General features: G+C 45.5%; 1 protein-coding gene across 2 annotated transcripts in view; it reads left to right on the top strand.

Moving 5' to 3' along the window:
• The window catches only part of LOC102166310 (uncharacterized), a 671646-nt gene that overhangs the window by 280717 nt on the left and 371942 nt on the right, over nucleotides 1–18987 (top strand). The gene's annotated exons all lie outside the window — the stretch shown is intronic.

Here is an 18987-nt window from a genome sequence, read left to right on the forward strand (position 1 = left end):
AACTTAAATTGGAGAAACTCACCAAGCGTCCCATCAACGATAATCATTTTTTTCTCATGTTGGTGGTATGAGATGTGGGAAAATTCCGTTGACCTAAAAATAAAATAATGGCAAAGGCAAACAAGAACAACAAAAAATATTGTGTGCTTCCTGGAGAATGCACATTTGGGAAAGATCCCGGTAAAAACTTTGCCTTACATTTTAAGTAAATATTTTTTTCACTTTGTTAAGTGTTAGAATATAGTTATCCCCATTTTCATTAACTCCTTATTTAATAAGAATTTTGTAATTCCCATGCATTGATATTATAAAAATCCCTATGCCTTTTATTTGCATTTTCCTTTGCTTTTAGAAGATATTTTACCTTATTTAATGTTATGCATTAATTTACCTCTCTTTTTAATTTTTCAATATCCTCTTGGTAAAACAAACATGCACTTTTAATATCTAAGCATAGAATATTTAGAACAATATTTAGAACAATATCAGGTTTCCGTATAATTTTGCCACCAATGTTTTTTCCTCATTATTTTATTTTTATTGAAATATAGTTGATTTGTATTTCCTAATCATTTTAAAGAAAGAATACATTTTATGTATGGACTCTAATTCTTAGAGCGGTTATAAATGCATTAGTTATTAATTGAGTTATATGTATATCATGCCCGGAATAAAATCAAGTTTCCTTTATCATTTAAATGAAATCTTCCTCAAAGTGATATGAAAATAAATTTTCTTAAATTGAGCCTTTTAATGTCATATTGAAACATTTTTAGTATCCTGATAGACCATCGAGCAGGATAATATTCATATATAATGCCTGCATTTAAATGTGTTTATTTTATAAAGAAGTATGTCACATAAGATTTAGGAAAACCTGGAACAGTTTTTTAGTTTAGTGAGCTTTTGTTTGCCATAGCACACAAAATTCTTGCCCTTTAAAGTACAAGTAATTTGTGTGTAGTCGTATTTAGGCATAACATTAAAGAATGAAGACATTTTGTAAAATCAAGTTAGTGCTTCATAGAAATCTTCTAACAACACAGACTGTAAGTCGAGTAAATGAGGGAACTCATCATTTAGTAATGCATGATTTTTGGAAACAATTCTAAAATACCTGCTTTTTTACCATCTCCTTATCTAAACATATGCGCACATGCGTCCACATGAAACACATTAAACCAAAGACCTCATTTTACTTTAAAACTGTAATATTTCCTCTGCTGCTCATTTTAGAAGCTTCATTTATACACGAGTGACTGTCAGTTTTTTATTTTGAGATTGGAAAGCCTAGGCCACGCAGCCATAGGAGTTTGCTAGTTTGTTTTTTGTTTTCCTTAGAAGAATCTGCTAATATTTCTGCTGTTGAAATAAACACCCACTATTCATTTATATCAAGCTAGCCTTATTGCATTCGTCAACCGTTTTATAATAAGCGTCTCATACTTACAAGTGTATGCTATAGAGGGGTCCACCATGCTAAATTTTATTTCCTCCCGGTGTGATCTTTTGAAATCAGGTTCCGAAATTTTCTGAGACACCCAGCATTTTTTTTCCTGGCGTAAAAGAACTTTACTGTCTCTGTAATTACCTCCAATAGCAGGCTGGCCTCTGCACCAAATGTTCTGTTTTTACATACGTATCTATGCAAAGAGAGGTTTTGTTGAATATGGAAATTAGTGCTGTGGGAGCCAGTGCCTTGCTGATAAAGAACATTTATCTAACTTCATCAGCCCGTCTGCAGTGATCAGATGGTCAGAGCAGTAGCCCCATAACTCTTCAAGGTCAAACCTTTTTTTTTTTTTTTTTTTTTTAATTTTTGCTTTTTAGGGCTGCACCCGCAGCATATGGAGGTTTCCTGGCTAGGGGTCAAATCACAGCAACAGCCACCGGCCTACACCACAGCCACAGCCATGCAGGATCCGAGCCGCATCTGCGACCTACACCACAGCTCACGGGCAATGCCAGATCCTTAACCCACTGAGCGAGGCCAGGGATCAAACCCGCAACCTCATGGTTCCTAGTAGATTTGTTTCCACTGCGCCATGACGGGAACTCCAAGGTCAAACCTTTTTTTCCCCAAATAATTCGCTTTTCTCGTTTTAAAAAATGCATGGCTTAAAATAAAATCTCCCTTTAAAAAAAAGACAGAGAACTGAACCCCAGTAAGTTGACTACCACACAAACGCTTGCTCTCGAATTATCAAGAACCATTCAAATCAATCTGTTTAGAATAGTTTGTCAATATGAATTAAGGACTGGTAGCAATGGAAAGACCTAAAGAGGTGTCTTTTCTAGTTAAATCGCTCTCATTCTTTCCATTAGTCCTCCTAGGGCAGCTTCTGGACTTTTCATCCTTCTCGGTTTTGGCAACATACCTGTTAAACCAGAACTGAACACCAGACAAGGATGGGGGACACAGAGAATGGTCACGTGGTTAATGCTCTTGTCCCGTGTCTCATGGGATTGTGTGTTTGGGGGGGGGTGGGGAAGAAGCAGTGTGGCGGGGGTGGCGGATGCTGAGTAAACAGCAGGAAAAGAAGACCAGGCTGTGCTGAGGGAGCGCTCCTGAAAGTATTTGGAAGCCTGATGGAGCAGATTACCTTTGCTTGTATTTTATGATTTTGCAGTTTAAACCCAGAGACATTGAATTTGTCAGGCCTAAAGGATACATTTGGGACTAGAAAAGGCAGACAGACTTCAGAAAGTTGGTCGCCGAGGAGTTGCGGCAGGGATGCAGGAAGTCAAGTGTGAGGTTTGGATGAGTTGGGAAGGATCCAGGCTGTTTTCTTTCTTTTTTTTTTTTTTAATGTCTTTTTGTATTTTCTAGGGCCACTCCACGGCATATGGAGGTTCCCAGGCTAGGGATCAAATCGGAGCTGTAGCCACCGGCCTACGCCAGAGCCACAGCAACTCGGGATCCGAGCCGCGCCTTTGACCTACCCCACAGCTCACAGCAATGCCGGATCCTTAACCCACTGAGCAAGGCCAGGGATTGAACCCGAAACCTCATGGCTTGTAGTCGGATTCGTTAACCGCTGCGCCATGATGGGAACTCCCAGGCTGTTTTCGTTGGTTTCCAGTTGTCCAGTTCCTTCCTCACCTCAGGGCATTTGGGATTTCCCCAGGCAGTGAGCGTGGCATTGGGGAACGAGTCCTCTCTCTCTCGGGGTCTGAGTGCAGAGAGCAGGCAGGAAGTTTCTGAAGGTAACACGCTGTACAGTGGCCGTTTCGGAGCCTGCCTGTCAGAACAAAGTGGAGCATCTTCCGGTGGAGGGACTGGCTATTGGCAGGCTGGGTACCAGAAAGGCATGGGGCGAAGAGTAGAGCATGAAGGGTGGGCAGAAAGTGGCCCTGGAAGAATGCCCATACAAGGGGTAGATGTGGCAGGTGTCGGAGCCCCTGTGGTGTCTCTGGAAAAGGGTTTGTCAGCACAATAAATGGGGTCAGAGCAGTGCAGCCCTTGGTGCCCAAGTGGGTCCAGCTGATTCAGAGGTGTCAGGACGGGTACCAGGATCACCGTGCTTCTGCTAGTGCAGTTGGGGAATGCCCCTGCCTTTGAACGGCTATTTCTCTCTAACTTCCGTCTTCGTTCTCTGCCGAAGCACTTTGCTTCTCTTTTGGCCAAACTAAGTCCAAAGACACACAAATTCAAATATGCAAAATCAGTGGATGTTTAATATCTGTCGTGTGGTTAAAATCCAATGTGAACTTCGTACAACCAGAATAATGAAATGTTGGAAACTGGCGACTGTGGTGGTAGTTTAAGAAATAAGCCTACTATTTGCAGTGCATCCTCCTTAAATAGTAGTTGCCATTCATTCATAGGGTTTTGGTTTTTAATATATTCTAGAAGAAAAAGAAGCCCCGGGTGAATTGACGGGTAGGCACTGCTGAGTTCTTCAGTGAAATGTACCCAGCAGTTGACAGTTTGTGGCAATGTTTTCACTCCCTATAGGAGAGATTTTCCTACGTGGCTGCAAATATTTTCCACCTGTTTTGAGACCCTGTACACTTGCTGCTATCCAGAGGTTTTTTGGTTTTTTTTTTTTTTTTTTTTTTTTTGTGGTCTTTTTTTAGTGCCGCACCCTTGGCATAGGGAAGTTCCTGGGCTAGGGGTCGAATCGGAGTTACAGCTGCCAGCCTACACCATGGCTGCAGCAACGCCGGATCTGAGCCACATCTGCGACCTATAGCACAGCTCACAGCAATGCCAGATCCTTAACCCACCGAGCAAGGCCAGGGATCGAACCTGCAACCTCATGGTTTCTAGTCGGATTCGTTTCCGCTGTGCCACGATGGGAACTCCCAGCGTTTTCTGTTTACCTGCCTACAGAAGTATATTTCTTTTCAAACCAGATTTTATAATCATATTTGGCAGCTTGCTCTAGCTGTGTTCATCTGATACTTAGGAAACTCATTTAGAATATGGTTTCATTTCCTTTAAACTGAAAATTAAGTGATTAGATAATAGTTAAAAATTTTACAGTGATGCTTAAGTGCTGTATAAAAATGCTAATTCTCATTTGCTAATTGAAAAAGATGAACAAGAGAAAGATACATCAGAACAGTCTGTCAAAGACGACTTTGGATGATGTGAATATGTCAGTCATTGCCTCTAGGCTTTAACAGAAACTTTTTAAATAAAGCAGTTGTTTCAGAAGTTCCCATTGTGGCTCAGCAGTAACGAGGCCTTGGTATCCAGGAAGTTGCAAGTTCAATCCCTGGCCTTGCCTCAGAGGGTTAAGGATCTGGCATTGCTGTGAACTGTGGTGTAGGTCGCAGACCCAGATCTGGTGTGGCTGTGGCTGTGACATAGGCCAGCAGCTGCAGCTCTGATTCCACCTCTACCCTGGGAACTTCCATATGCTTCGAGTGTGGCCCTAAAAAGACAAAAAAAAAAAAAAAAAAGAAAAGAAAACTTTTTTAGCGCCGCATTCTTTCATTAAAGTGTTTTTTAGATTTATTCAAGTTCTTATTTACAAAGATGCAGAATTTTTACTAAACGATTGGAAAACATTGAGTTCTGTGTCATGTATAGTGACTTGCTCTAAGAAGCTGCCCAAACTACTAGTTTCTTCACCAGAATCCTCAGTGTATCACTAAGTAAGAGATGAGGCCCTTTTTCTGGAGCAAGCAGATATTCCGACCTGCATTTTGTGAGCGCCCTGCTGCCTTTCCCAGACCCCCCGACACCCCTCTTCGTGTCTGGGTGGATTGCCCCTCGTCCACCTGTGCCCATGGCTTGGGGTGAGAGGCATCTGCGCCTGCTTTCATCCCCCCTCGCCTCTGCGCTTGGCCCTTTCTGCCGGCGTTTTCTTCCTGCGTCCCGTGCTTGCAGGGCAGGGGTCTGTCATCCTGGACTCGAGGGCTGTGTCCTCGAGGGTGGCCCTCGGTTCTGCCGCCAAGACCTGGGCTTGTCTGCTCTGGCTGGCTACCAACTAGACACCGTCTAACGCTGGCCACTCCCCCTCTATGAGCTAGAAACATAGTAACAGCATCAGCTTGAAACAGCCTCCTGAGCACCAGACACTGTGGCTAGGACAAAATGCACTTAAATAGCAATTAAAAGTAGCTGCCAGTTTTGTCTGCACTTATTCAAATGACTTGCTGTAAAGGTGCCTTTATGATAGGCGTGGTTCTGCCGTTAGGTCAGCCACTGCCTCCCAATCTTTACAGTTTCCACAGAGCAGCTGCTGGACATTCTTGCAGCTTCCCCAGGACGTCAGTAATGCTCTCAGGCTTCCCATCTCTGGATCCTAATTGCAAAGCAGCAGCAGCCCTGCCTGGTCTCCATTCTCTCCTGAGCACTCAGTGGTCTTACTCCATCCTTACCACTTAGGTTCCAGGGGATTGTTTAGAATTTTCTTTCCCCTCTGTATTTAAGGCAACATTAACCCAGCTGGCAAAGCAGGTCATTTCCTGGAAAAAAAGACAATGCACCTTTGTTTCATTTGGACCCGGCTGCGTCTGTGAGCCGTTTTGTATATTCAGGCTGTTTATCTGTGGAACCCTCTGCAAATCCCTTTGAAGATTTGCATTGGCTCCGCCAGAGGCCCAGGCCCTTCCAACTCAGGGCTACTTTCTTTTTCTTTTTCGGCTTGGGAGGGGGGTTGTCGGGAGGTTCCTGGACCACACAGGTAGGGTGAATTTAATGATAAATCCAGGAAAGCACGCACCTGCTATTATGCTGAATCCAGCATGCCTGCTTCATGTGGTCCTCAGTCTTTGCGGATAACTGGTTTTTCCTGTCTACTCCTTCCCTGAGCAAGAAGCACTCTGAGAGTCCCTGGCTTCTCTTTCTACCTGGTACAGCCTGGGATGGCTCTTCCTGGCTTGCAGAGGACTCCCCAAGCCAGCCTCTGGGTATCCGAGGTTAGCCCGTGCTGAGCTCGGCCCTACATGTAATGCTTTTCCTCTGGTGTAGGAGCCCCTCTGTTTTCCCCTAAGGATTTCCCTTACTTTTTATGAGCTCAACTGTGCCTCTAAATGGGGGTAGTTGTTATGTATTTTTTTATAAAATTTCTAGGTGTCTGGTAGTGAGAACATCTTTCTAAATATGTCTTGCCTACCATCATCCTTATTTTCTTTTATACGAAATAATGTGGTACATTCATTTTTTAAACAAAATCAAATGCCACATCAAGGAAGCTGGAACGGCAGGATGTCCTCGTTTTCACAGACAGAAAAAGCATCATTATTTGCTTCTTTAAGTGAGAAGCGCCTTAGACATGCCAGGTCTGCTGGAAGTGGCTGCAGAGCCGAGGCCGGTCTGGTTTTTCACCGCCTCCATTTTTCACTTTGCTGCTCTTATTCTTTAGGTCAGCCCGTCACTTTCTGCAAGGTTGACGTATTTTCTGCTATAGACAGGCAGGAAAGGCACACCCGGGCCCCATTTCCTGGGATTTGGTTAAATTTTGTTTGTTTGTTTGTTTGTTTATCACAGAGATTAAAATGGCTCTTGTGCAGATGGATGTTTCAAAATTTGACCATCTGGACACCAAACCCATCTGTCCCCAGGGTAGGGGTGAATGGTGATGAATTGCTCTGTCCCTTTCATGGAGGTCCAGGGGGTGTCTGGGCACTCAGGGAAGCAGATGGCTAGGTATTGACTCGGAGGTAAGGGCAGTTTGGTGAGAAACAGGTCCTCCGGTGGGCAGCAGGCGGTGCTTAAAAGGGTAGCGAGCTCAAGGTCAGGCTGCACGGGTCCGCCTCCTTTACCAAGGGAATCTCGTGCCTCTTGCAGTCAGCATCCGCTGCACCTGTAGTGCTGAGACGGGTGGGGTTGCTGCTCCGTGAATATTTGACCAGTCAATGCATACGTTCCCTTTCAAACAAGATTCATCCAAAAATAAAAACTATGCTTAATGATCTTGTAAACTTTCATTTAAGCAAAAAGTGTGGAGTTTGGGAAACAGGGTTATGTTGCACAAGTTTTTCCCATCACAGACTTTCCTGAGAGGCAGTTCTCTGTCTCCACTGTAACCTTTTCATAACCTGTCGTTAGTGTGGTCATTCTTGAGATGCAGCTGCCAAGGCTGAGCTCTGTAAGTGTCATTTGCTTAAATACGTATTTTTATGAAGCATGCAAATTCAAACAATGGCGTCCTTATGAGTCTATCAAATAAGGAACTCAAATAAAACACAAAACAAACGTTTGTCTTTCAGATCTGAAAAGTAATGAAATGAAACTATACCTTAAAACCTTTGGAAGGACACGATATGCCACTAAGATGAGTTAAAACATGTTTAATTTTTAGGAAAGGCAAGGAATTTAAAACATTGCAGTCCTAGAGCATTAGAAACCTACTTGCATATGCTATCCTCCAAAAAATATATATACATATGTTTTTCCTCCCTTGAGTTTGGCTATTCGGGAGTTGCTTTAACAATTGGAAAAGGAGTCCATCAGATAAACGAGTTTTTAAGACATAGAAAATCTATGCTTAAATCATTTGTACGTGAAGGAAAAGTAATTTAGCCCAGAGACATTCGTATCCAAAGGAAAAGGAGAAGTACTTGCCATTATAAAAGGTAGAACCCTGGGGGCTGTGAATCATGTAGCACATTCTGAATGTGGGCCATCAGAGCAGTGGAGATGATTGAATGCTTTTTATAGATGAAGCCAGGGAAGGGGCGAAATGGGAATTAGAAAAGTGGGGGCTGACCCACAAGAAGCAGGACTTAGTTTAAAAAAGAAGAATTTCTGGAGTTCCCGTCGTGTCTCAGTGGTAGCAAACCTGGCTAGTATCCATGAGGATGTGGGTTCGATCCCTGGCCTCGCTCAGTGGGTTCGGGATCCAGCACTGCCATGAGCTGTGGTGTCGGGCGCAGATGTGGCTCAGGTCTGGCGTTGCTGTGGCTGTGGTGTAGAATTTCTGAGCTGTAATCACAAATATCCGTTTTTTCTCAAACATGCTTTCAAATCATACAGAAAATAATATTTAATAAAACATGAAACTCGTTTAACTTTATTGAAAAGTCTTCAACATAAGAATATAGGAACATGGTATTTTTTTCAGGTTAGTGGACATTGATCCCATCCTATTGCTTTTTAAGTGAGTAGGCAGAGGGCAGATAAAAATGTGACTTGTATTAATTGGTTGCTTTCTTAACTCCTCTGTTGAACAGTTTTGGGAAAGAGACTTTTACAATAAAGGTGATATTTCTATATTGAAACCTCGCTTGTCTACGTACGGGGTTGAAGAGCTCCCATCAGAGCTGCTTCCCCAGCCCCATCTTAAAGCAGAAGGTCTGCCTCAGAAATCAAGAGTTAAAGGGACTTTGGAAAGAATCTAGGTCAAAGCTTTCATGTTGTTGAAAAAGGAACTGATTTCTTCTGCATTGTTCCAAATCATGCTAAAACCCAGGCCTCCTGATCCAAGAGTTTTTGCTTTTTTTTTTTTTTTTTTTACTGTAAACTCTTACATGCCTTCTCTGATTTACTTCTGATTGAAAAGCAACAAACGAGGCATATTTTAGACAATCTCATTTGAATTGATGTCATAAAGAGCGTTGAGCCACGTGCGGTCTACACCCTCTGCCTTCCTTTTCTGTACCAGGAAGACATGTGGAACCCACGGCTGTGATGACACGAATTCTGCCTCGTTCTTGCTGCCTTCTCGTCGCAGTCGTGAATTCATTTCATGTGAAGAACTTGGACTCTCCCCTGGGGGTTTCATGAGTTGACTAACTAGAATGTAATGCCTCTGAATCCGATTTCTCTGTGTCCGATGATGCGCTTAGGCCATCGTTCCTTTGAAGAAATGCAATATATGCTGCCTACAACTGGAACATGTAGGATACCTGATGGAAAATATAGATGAAGGGATGCTTATTCGTACTGAAAATAGAGATTTATTTTACAATAGAATTCCATAAAGACTCCCAGAGTGAGTTCGTCCCGTTTACATTTCCGAAACTCAGTTGAGGCTCCGTAGTTCAGGAACATACCATAAAGCGAAATGTACTTGGGACTTCCCGTCGTGGCGCAGTGGTTAACGAATCCGACTAGGAGCCATGAGGTTGCGGGTTCGACCCCTGGCCTTGCTCAGTGGGTTAAGGATCCGGTGTTGCTGTGAGCTGTGGTGTGGGTCGCAGACGCGGCTCGGATCCCGCGTTGCTGTGGCTCTGGCGTAGGCTGGCGGCTACAGCTCCAATTAGACCCCTAGCCTGGGAACCTCCGAACCTCCATATGCCGTGGGCAAGGCCCTAAAAAGACAAAAAGACCGAAAAAAAAAAAAAGAAAAAGAAAAAGAAAAATGTACTTGGATTTGATGACACATGAAAAACACCCAGACTTTTCCAAATAACATTAGCCGTTCAGAATGCTAGTTATAGCTGATGATGCGAACAATAATATACTAAATAATATATGTCGTTTTTTCCCCCAAAATGTCACCCTACAGTTCCGTCTTAATTGTTTTTATGGAAGCATAGTTGATTTACAATGTGTCCGTTTCTGCTGCACAGCCCAGCGGCCGGGTCATAGGGAATGGCCTTCATTAACACGTCTATAAGTATCAAATGCTGGAGAGGGAGTGGAGAAAAAAGGCAACCCTCCTGCACTGTTGGTGGGAATGTAAATTGTTACTCTCATTATGGAGACTAATATGAGGTTCTTCAGAAAACTAAATATGGAACTGCCATATGATCCAGCACCCCCGCTCCTGGGCATCTAACAGGACAAAACGGAAATGCAGAGAGATGGGGCACCCCCATGTTCACAGCAGCACCATGCACAACGGCCAGGACGTGGAAGCAACCTAGACGTCCATTGACGGAGGAATGAAATGCACTTCTTCGTATTTTGTTTTTACCCTCTGCGAGGCCCGGGTTGTGTTGTAGGATGAATGATACTATCTGGAGATGGGAAACAGATTTAAAATTGCTGAATTGCAAAGCCTAGAAATACCCTGGAGAGGCGAACATGCCTGAGAAAAGAGGGTCAAAAAAAGTATTATGAAACAGTGGTAATTAAGGAATATTCCACTTAGGGCTGTTTCAAGCCAAGCAGGGCTCCAAAGGGGCCGTGTGGCTTTATTTTTAGGCGGCCGTTTATTGATTCAGGCTGCAGCCTCCGCTCATTGGCGCAGCGGCTCTTGGCTGACACACGTGTATTTGGTTGCAGAGAATGAGAAATGAGACGTTTGGTCTGTCAGCCTAGAGAAGGGGAACCGGTTACCCCCCACCCCCAGGAGACTGTCTCTGGGCTTAAACCCGTTTCTAAGTGGGCCACACGCAAGGCGACGTGAGAGATGCTGGGAGTCACCCTGTCCCCACACACAGGGTTCCCCTGGCCCATGGGGGACGAGTTCCTCAGAAGGACGCAGCCGGGCTCCTGGAGGTTGAACTCGACCTGGGGGTGAGAGGGTGGGGGGCTTTCCAGGGCACCCCTGGCCCACTTCCTCTATCGAGCGTGTTAACTAGCGGGCAGCATGGTCTCTCAGGGGCTGTGACAGCAGCAGCAGGGCACAGATGAAGGGTTCGTGGCCCATCCCCGGAGGTGGCCGTGGCGAGACGGGATGTGGTCCAGGGTGGATGAAGACAGAGCACACATCTTCCAAGGTGTTCAGAGATCAAGAGGAGACCCTGGGAGGCAGCGCCCAGTCATGTGCAGGTGACTCGTCTACAGGGACACGGGGCCCAGGCCTAGGTGGTTTATGGCTCTGTTGTCATGATCTTAAAAGTCTTCATTTTTAGGGGACAGAGGCTATTTGCTTTCATTTTGCACTGGGCCCCACACATTCTTTAGCTGGAAAGGGAGATAAAAGGTCAGGAGATAGTATCGGAGGGTACATGTTGTTTAAATTGCTCTGGGGGCTGAACGTTCTCTCTCATGGGGGTTAGAAAGAAGGCATATTCCGATTGGAGCAGAGGTCCCGAGGGCGTTGACCGTGGGCTTGCTCAGAGGGGAGGGCGGTGACAGTGGAGGGGACGTGGTGGAGTGAAGGGCAGCATCAGGTTCACAGGACGGGAGCAGTGGGGTGGGTCGGGGGAGCCAGGCCTGGGGTCTCAGAGGAGCAGGCACAGCCGGGGCCGCCTGGGGAGAGACCCACAGCAGCGACCACCCTGGGCAGTTTGCAGCTGACCTGAAGAGAAAGCCTGCGGCGCCAAGAGGATCTGGAGAGTTCTGTGGCCTTTGACTTGCTTGGTGCCCAAGAAAGTCAATTCAAGTTTAATGTTTCAGATTCCTTATCAGTGGAGTGATGTCTTATCCTCGCTTCGCTCTAGCAACTGACAGTTTGAGGGTGATAGCGTCTGTCCAGGGCTCTAAGCCCTGGGAGACAGGCGTTTTATCAGTCAGTGCAGCAGCCTGTCCCCTTCAACAGAAAATGCATTTGGGGTCCAGCAGAGTTGCCCAGGAGGATGTGGTTTAAAGAGGTTGAGGAGTCCAGCTTCACTGCTTGGCTGTTCTTCCGGGAGATACCTTTTCTGCAGTAGCCACCCTTCTGCCCCCAAGGTCCTGTTTGTTACCTACTTATATATTCTCGCAGCGTTAAGTATGGGGTTAGATTGGGTTTCTTGGATGTGGTCGCAGGGCCCTGCTTAAGCCGGAGGATTCTTAAAAATAATAGTCTGTGGATTCTCAGCGATGTTACCATGAGTTCAACTCCTAGTTCTCCAGGGATGAAACTGGAAGAGAGGAGTTCCTGTCATGGCTCAGCAGTAACGAACCCGACTAGTATCCATGAGGTCACAGGTTTGATCCCTGGCCTCACTCAGTGGGTTAAGGATCTGGCGTTGCCCTGAGCTACGGTGCAGGTTGCAGACACAGCTCGGATCCCGCATTGCTGTGGCTGTGGGGTAGGCCGGCAGCTGCAGCAGCTCCGATTCGACCCCTAGCCTGGGAACTTCCAAATACCTCAGGTGCAGCCCTAAAAAAGCAAAAGAAGAAAAAAAGAAACCAGAAGAGAGGAAGGCAGTGGGTGGCCCATGGCCCAAGTTGTACAGCTCGCTGTCCCGAGCCCTATCTAGTGACCATATGTTTTACTTTTGGTTCCCTGAAATCCCACGTCTTCTGGGCAGTCAGGTCTATAATCGGAGTATTTGAGGTGTTCAATTGCATTCTGTATTTACACATGTCCCACGATTGCTGTGGGGCGCTTATTAGTCAGAGTAATACTGCTATTAATAAGGACCATTTATACCGGGGCCGTGATGGGCACAGTCGGCTCAGGACCTCACCCGATCCTTTCAAGCGCCTTCAGAGGCAGATCTTAGGATTTTCACTTTCCAGAAGAGGAAATTGGGGCTGAATATCCCCTGCTCTTCGTCAGATCGGCCTCAGGCAGATTTTAGCAGCCGTGGCTCTTGCACAGGCTGCAGGGCAGGTGGTGCGGGCGCTCCCGTTCCATCCTTCGCTGCCCAGCAAGCCCTAGAGCACTCGCTATTGTCTTGCCGCACCCAGGTCTCCGTCATCAGCCTTTGTTCGAGGTATGTAGTTTCATTCCTTTTTCCTGTTGAGGACGCAGAAGATTCAGTCCAGGTGAGAGAGGTAACAGTCCAGGCCTGAATAACAGCTCCCAGGGGGCTGCTTGGTGGGCACATGAGGCTGCCCTGTGCATAGTTGTCAGTTGTCTGGAAGACAGAGTCAAGCAGAGTATTTTGATGACAAGAAAGGACACAATTTGAAGTCAATCTAAGCAGACCTGACTAGAAATGGGAGGCCTTTCTGGGCTGTGCTTGCCCAGGATGCTCAGGATGTAGGCTGCCAGTCAGAGGGTGCATAGTCGCCAGGCGCAGGGGGTGCCAAGCCTAGTAAGAGGAGTGTGGTGCTGCCAGTCTGGGGAGGGGCTCGTGGACGTGGTGGCCTTCGCTCCCACAGCGCCCTTGCCAGACCTGTCCAGGATGCGGCCCCTAGACGTGTCACCTGTGCCAATCAGTGAAGGTACCAGACTTCCTTTACCTAAACGCGTGTTGTTTCCCCCGTAACCTTGGCGGCCGGCGAGGGCTGCTCCGAGCACAGTGAAGTGTAAACTAGCCCCCAGGTTCCTGTTTGGCAAGTGGAGTGCAAGTTTCTCATCTCTCCCCAGGGGCCACTTGTCATGAGAAATTGGCCTCTTGTGCTTTGAAACTTTTCCACTCACCACCCTGTGTGTCTTTTGTTATTTTGCCTTTTAAATAGCATGCTATTTTAGACAATGAAGACAGCAGGCTTCAGAAGCTCAACAGGGGCATCTGCTTTACGGAAACTGCTCGTCCATCCCTGTGTCTTCACGTTGAGTTTTAACTAATGACCCCCAATAGGAAAATATGCAAATGCAAGACGTGCGTTGGTTATGCTTTCATCTTGAGGCGCTTTTGTATCTTCTGAAGGGTGGATGTGTGTCGATCTGATTCCTGTTCCTCCTGGTGACTGGGCATGCCTGTAGAGGAGTGGTGAGTCTCTGCTGTTCGCCGGGCACTGCCCCCAGCCCTGGACCATGAAGTAGAGCGAACGTTAGTAATGACTGTGTTTGGCAGGTATTGAGTTTTCACAGCAACTGAAAATATCAGAAGAGCGAAAAACTCTGTTCTGATGCCATAAGGGCCCCTCATTTGTGCCCTACAAGCACCTGCTTATTTCTGCATTACTAGGCCTGTTGCAGGTACTGCTTTGCATGTTCAGACTTCTGGCTCTTTCAATAGACTCTAGCTCTTTCTTTTTTCTTTTTCTTCTTTTTTTCTTTTTTTTTTTTCTTCTGAGTTTTTAGGGCCATACCCAAGGCATATGGAGGTTCCCAGTCTAGGGGTCAAATCAGAGCTGTATTTGCTGGCCGACACCACAGCCACAGCAACGCAGGATCCAAGCCACATTTGTGACCTACACCCCAGCTCGTGGCAATGCTGGATCCTTAACTCCCTGAGCAAGACCAGGGACTGAACCTTCGTCTTCATGGATGCTAGTCATTTGTTTCCACTGAGCCACGATGGGAACTCTTGAGCTCTTTCATTATTGGGTCCTTGGAGCAAATTAATGCATGGCCTTCAGTGGGCACTCAGTAAATATTTGCTTAATTGAGTTGGTGCCTTTCATAGGCCACTCATTGCAAAATGTGTCCGAAGCACGCTTGCCCATATAATCCCCTCAATAACCATGTGGGTTGTTATTTGGATCTTCGTCTTACAGACAAGGAATCTGGAGCTCAGAGCAAGCAGCCTGCCCAGGCCTCGCAGCTGAGCTCCTCCACCTGGAACTGGGTCTGTGTGGCTGCAGAGCACCTGCTTCTCTGCTCACCTCACTGCTTTGGGTGTCAGGAGGTAGAGTGATCTCAGAGTCAGTCCGGATGCTGATGGAGACGTGCAAAGCCTGAGAGGCGGGAGGTTTGTAGATACGTTGATGGGCAAAAGGACCCTGGTAAGGAGATGTAATCCCTTCGAAATTTTCACAGAGGAGTTATTTTCATCGAGTAGAAATATTTTTTGCTCCTTAGACAAAGAAACTCAATGAGGTATCTTTGCCCCCTGTTTCTGCCATTCGAATGGATATACATGTATACTGGGCTTAGAGGTAAGGGTGGCATAGTGATGACCGTTGGATCTAACTGATGTTGTGGAGCATTTTCTAATCCTGGGAATGATGCTGCCTCACATGGAGGTCTGGGAGCAAAATGAAGCACAAAAGGCTGCACAAAGGACCTCTTATTTTCCCGAGCTTAGAGTATAACGGACAGGAAGAAAAATAATCAAGTTACTGTATAATAAAAGAGAACATAATACATGTGATAGAAGAGGTACAGTATAGAGAGAGTATAGGAGTAAGAAATTGTCTGATTGGTGATAGAAATATAATGGGAGGAGTGGTCTTGGGACAATTCTTGAAAAATGGGTGGCACTTGACGATGGGTGCTGACATGGTCTCTGCCTTTAGGAACGGCCCAGACTCCTTGGCAGAGTTGAGTATCGAGTGAACGTCAGTTGGCTAGAGTACCATGGACTGGAGAAATCCGTTTCTGATGCAGCATTATTAGCTGAAATATGGAAGCAACCTAAGTGTCCATGGGTAAACAAAACATGGAATATAGGCCCGCAGACAGTGGACTACCGCACGGCCGGAGAAAGACTGAACTCTTACCGTCTATGACAACATGGATGGACCTGGAGGGTTTTATGCCAAGTGAACTAAGTCGGATAAAGACAAATAACTACATGATTTCACTTCTGTGTAGCATCTACAATTCAAAACGAATGAACAAACATAAAGCAGAAACAGACTCACCGATACAGAGAACAAACTTGTGGTGGCCACAGGAGAGGGTGGTGATGGGATGAGAGAAATCGTTGACGGGGATCAAGAGGAACAGGCTGCCGGTTATGAAAGAAGGAAGTCCCAGGGACGTAAGAGGCAGAACAGGGAATGTACTCAGTAAGATCGCAACGACTTTGTGTGTGGTGACCGGTGGTTACCAGGTCGATAGTGGTGATCGATTGTAATGCATTAAAAACATCAATCAGGAGTTCCCGTCATGGCGCAGTGGTTAACGAATCCGACTAGGAACCATGAGGTTGCGGGTTCGGTCCCTGCCCTTGCTCAGTGGCTTAAGGACCTGGCGTTGCCGTGAGCTGTGGTGTAGGTTGCAGACGCGGCTTGGATCCCGCGTTGCTGTGGCTCTGGCGTAGGCCGGTGGCTACAGCTCCGATTCAACCCCTAGCCTGGGAACCTCCATATGCCGCGGAAGCGGCCCAAGAAATAGCAAAAAAGACAAAAAAATAAAAATAAAAAATAAAAAAAATAAAAACATCAGTCACTGTGTTGTGCACCTGCCACGAATGGCCCCTTGGAAGTCGACTATGCTCCATTTTAAAAAAGAAATCGTTATGCAAGATGGTGCGGAAACGGTAGTGTGGGACGTTGTGCCTTTCTAGGGGAAACAGTAAAAAACTTCCAGTGTGGGTGGCTGGCAGCCCAGGAGCCTGGGATTTAGATTGTATAGATCTGACTCTTAAAAGTTTGTTCCAGAGTTCCTGTCATGGCTCAGTGGTTAATGAACCCAGCTAGTATCTGTGAGGATGCAGTTTCACTCCCTGGCCTTGCTCAGAGGGTTAAGGAACTGGTGTTGCCATGAGCTGTGCTATAGTTTGCAGATGTGGCTTGGATCCCGCGTTGCTGTGGCTGTGGTGTAGGCTGGAAGCTACAGCTCTGATTCGACCTCTAACCTGGGAACCTCTATATGCCTCAGGTGTGGCCCTAAAAATACAAAAGACAAAAAAAAAAAAAAAAGCCCAAAAAACAGAACAAAACAAAAACCCAAAAGCAAAAGTTGTTTCTATACAGCATTGTAAATCAACTATATGCCAATAAAAATTTTAAAAATTGTTCTGAAAAAGGATGCAGAGGGCATTTTAGAGCCAGCTAGGAAGCTCGGTTAACGTGCGCTCCAGCTCAGTGACTCAGTCCTCACGGGCACTGAGAATGCTGGTATGGACTCCAGGATGTCAGCAGCACACTTCTCGTCAGACCTGGCAGAGAAGAATCCAGAAACATGTGGCTTGAATTATATTGAAATCACGTCAGAGACTCTGAATAATTAAAACCACTTTAAAGGGAAGTTTGATTTCCCTCTCGCAATGCTCGTATGCTCTCGCCCAGGAACATTTTTTGAGTTAAAATTATGTTTCATTTTCCATTTAAGATTTGTTATGGTAAATAGCCCTTTCTCAAATGACAGTATCTTGAACGTAAAATATAGTGGGTGCTGTCTAAATATTGGTCAGCCCCAGTGTGGGATCAGCTAGCTTTTCCTTAGATGAAGATTGCAAAACTATTAGGTTAGAAACAGTAAAATGTTTCCATGGCGTGGATGGCCACAGATCCGCCGTGTGTGTGTGTGTGTGTGTGTGTGTGTGTGTGTGTGTGTGTGTGTGTGTGTTGCTAATAGAAGGACATGGCATGGATGGTAAAGATGTTAGTTAAGTGTCCCATGGCAACAGTTTTCTTTTCCAGCCCTAAGCTTCTCCATTCATCCCCCAGGTCTATAGCTCTGCGTTGCTGGCTAGGAAAATAAAAATCACATAGAGACATAGTTTATTAAAGATGACCAACATGTTTTTATTATTTTCAACAGCTTTATTGAGAACTAATTTATATGCTATACAAATCATTCATTTCAATCGTAAAAATCAGTGATTTTTAGTAAATATGTAGAGTTACGAAACCAATAACATATCCATGACTCCCAAAAGATCATGTGTGCATTGCTCTCTCTTCCCAGCCCCTGGCAACCACGGGTCTACTTTCAGTCTCTATAGGTTTATCTTTTTTTCTTTTTTTTTGGTCTTTTTAGGGCTGCATCCATGGCATATGGAAGTTCCCAGGCTAGGGGTTGAATCGGAGCTGTAGCTGCCAGCCTACACCACAGCCACAGCAACGAGAGATCTGAGCCACATCTGTGACCTACGCTACCACTCATGGCAACGCCGGATCCGTAACCCACTGAGTGAGGCCAGGGATCCAACCTGCGTCCTCATAGATGCTAGTTAGATTCACGTTTCCGCTGAGCCCCAACGGGAATGCCCTAGTTTTTTGTTTGTTTGTTTGTTTGAAGTAAAGCATGTTTCCTGTATTTTAAAAATATGGTAACTCAGGAAGTTGAGATTAACATTCTTTTGTAAGTGAATCGTAAAATTCAAGGTTTCATCCTGTAGAGAGGCCAGATACTGAACTAAATAAAAAAGGACACAAGCGGTTCATATAGAGTTGAAGACATGAAACAAATGAATTAGACACCAAGACATTCACCTGAAATTTCTAGTTCACTTCGATTGAATAATGTGATAATCCCTTTTTGTTTTTCAGCGAGGAAAAAAATATTTATTAGGATAATTTTAAGTTTGTCCTGAGTGTAGTTGATCTTGATTTTATTTTACTTAAAAAATGTTCGCATTAAAGTATAGTTGATTTACAGTGTTGAGTCAATTTCTGCTAAACAACGTAGTGACCCAGTTATACATATGTACATATGTATACACATTCTTTTTCTCATAAATGTCGGCTGTGTTGGCAGAGGTATTTTCCTGAGTTGGAAGAACACATCATGCCCATTGCACTGACTTCTGTCCTGGCCTCAGGTGTGAGTGCAGAGAGCTTGCTGGGCATGTACCTGGAATTCAAGGCTGCCAGAGTCACATTGGACTCTGCACGTGGGTTATTCAGGCAGAGTGGGACCAGTGCCCTCTGTGGTCAGTGCTTATGGAGGCTCTCCTTTGTCAGACTGAACTGTGTTTCATTGCCATTAGACGTCTTGGTCATGTTTCTATATGGAAGTGCTTTGTCCAGTGCATTTGTTTGCCAGAGCCACTGTAACAGACAGCTGCAAACTGAGTGGCTCAAACAACAGGGATTTATTGTCTCACAGTCTGGAGGCTGGAAGTCCAAGATCAAGGTGTCAGGGGTGCTGGTTCCTTCTCAGGGTTTTGGGGGAGAACCTGTCCCATGATTCTCTCACAGCTTCCAGTGGTTTGCTAGAAATGTCTGCTATTCTTTGGCTCATAGAAGCATCACCCCAG

This window comes from Sus scrofa, chromosome 10, assembly GCF_054392235.1.
Source record: "Sus scrofa isolate SSC_HxYL_T2T_F1_AM1 chromosome 10, Sscrofa_HxYL_maternal_Yorkshire_Landrace_v2.0, whole genome shotgun sequence".
In the NCBI taxonomy this organism is placed as follows: domain Eukaryota; kingdom Metazoa; phylum Chordata; class Mammalia; order Artiodactyla; family Suidae; genus Sus; species Sus scrofa.